The following is a 2,398-nucleotide window of genomic DNA, read 5'->3' as shown; positions in this document are numbered from 1 at the left end:
CGGGCCGGATCCGGCCCGTTTGGAATGAATAAAACTAAAAAAAAAAAAAAACGAACCCTTTTATGTAATGATGTTTACTTTGAATTTATATTAGTTCACACAAACACTCCATCCATGCTTTTGTTCCGGCCCTCCGGTCCAGTTTAAGAACCCATTGTGGCCCTCGAGTCAAAAAGTTTGCCCACCCCTGCGCTAGGCAGTAACAGGTAATAACTGAGACTCGGTTTCTTCATCTATAAAGTTGTTTCTAGGGTAAAATGAAATATAATGCATTTAAAGCAGTGGTTCTCAGCCTTGGCTGCACATTAGAATCACCTGGGAATCTTTTTAAAATCCTGATTTCTGGGCCTCATCCTCCGGAAATTCTGTTTCTTTGTTATGGGGTGTGTGGCCTCACCCCATAACAAAGAAACAGAATTTCCGGAGGATGAGGCCCAGAAATCAGGATTTTAAAAAGATTCCCAGGTGATTCTAATGTGCAGCCAAGGTTGAGAACCACTGATCTAAAGGGCTTAGCAAAGTGTATAGCACATATGTGCTCAATAACAGTAAGTATAATTAACAACACTAAAATTATCACCTGACTTACAAAGGGGCATGAATAAACTTTTGGGGTGATGGAATTATTCTGTATCATGATTGTGGAGATTTCAAAACTCACTTTAAAAGGTTGTATTCTGCTATATGTAAATTACACCTCAATAGCCTGATTTTCAAATAATTACTGTTAATCCGAAATCATGCCCCTCTTTAATTTCAAAACCTAAAGCTTACCTCTTATAGGAACTCTTTCTTGAATAAATCTAATCCTCACCCATGCTGGGGGGTGGTGGTGGGGGGGGTGTTGGTTTGCTTCTATTGTTGTTGTTTTTGCTTTCTGAAGGTCCGCAACCCTGTGTGATGCCCACGCACCTCTATCATGTACACTCCACTGTTTCCAGGAGCCTGATTAAAATTTTCAGTGCCTAGGGCACAATCTCTGAGACCTTGACTCCAGGCATATATTTTATCGTGGGAAGTCGACAAAGCAGGTCTTCACACTGTCAGAATAATACAGCAAAGTGCTCCGTAGGTAAAGGTAAAGCCGCCCACCACACAGAAATATTTCTTTTCTTTGACAATCTTGGTAGCCAAGCAATTAACTGGCAAAATGGAAACGAATGTTACACGCTGAGTCTGATGTGGCAAAAAGTAGAGGCAAAATCGGGTCCCCCAAACTGCTCTTATTTTAAGAACATGAAACTCCATCTTTGTGTTGCTGCTGGACAAGCAAGCTGGGGTGAACCCCAATCGTGGGCAGGGATGTTCGCACGGTGCATCATCTGACAAAGGCACCCCTAACAGCTCACCGATTATCAGGATGTCTCTCCCTTGACAAACACATTTCTAGGAATAAAACAACATATACCCCTGCTTAGCACAATCCCCCATTCCAAAGGCAGGGAGTGACTTAATAATGTCACCATTTCGCTATCAGGGTACAGATGCTCTGAGTGGCTAAGTAGGTCACTGCATTCACGGGGCAAATGTCAGAACGGCTTGCCAGACGACAAGAGATATATAACCCTGGGCTGTTTTTATTCTTTTATACGCGACCTACCTCGCACAGGAGCAGCCTCTGCTGTTTACAACGTTCCTCTGGGGATCTATTAGGAAATTCCCCCGAGCCACTTACACCTTCAGAACTTAAAATAACCTGCGCTCGTGGTAATGAGCGCCTGACAGACAGCCCTGCACCCAGCCCAGCAGAGCGGCTGTCACACGGCGCGTGTCTCGGCGGCACTGTGCCTGCTGCATTCCAGCACGTGCAATTTGGCAACGCGAGCGTGTGTGTGCCGAGACCCTGCAAACCCTTCTCCTGCTGGGAGCGCCTCAGAAGGAGCCGTTACTTGATGTGCCCTCTGAACAGACCTCCCCACACGCCATCCCACCATCCCCTCCTCCCACCGACCGCTCCTCCCCCAGCACTGGCTGTGCACCACCTCCGCCGTCCGTGGTCCCCGAGACCTCTCGTCGCGCCTGCAAACCCTCCCGACGCGGTCCGGGCCCAGCCGCCTCTGCAGACCCCGCCCCTCCCGCGGATCCTCTCGGCAGGCCCCTCATCCCCTCTCCCCGGAGCTACTTCCGTGGACCCCGCCGCCTCTGCAGACCGACACCCGTTCCCTACGCCCACCCTCCCCCGGCTCCTCGGGGCCTCTACAGCCTTTTCCACTGCCCGCGGCTCGTGCAGACCCTCCATTCCTCCAGACCACCGCCCCATTTCCCGCATCGCTCAAGCGCAACCCCCCCTCTGTCCGCCCCCCGTCGCTATCTCCGCACACCTGCCCCGAGACCCTCCCCCTAACAGGCCCAGCCCCTATCGTCCCTCAAAGGCCCCTTGGGCTGCTCCCTCTGCCCC

Source organism: Myotis brandtii, unplaced genomic scaffold (genome assembly GCF_000412655.1).
Source record: "Myotis brandtii unplaced genomic scaffold, ASM41265v1 scaffold32, whole genome shotgun sequence".
Lineage (NCBI taxonomy): Eukaryota > Metazoa > Chordata > Mammalia > Chiroptera > Vespertilionidae > Myotis > Myotis brandtii.
Note: the sequence above shows the minus strand (reverse complement) of the source record.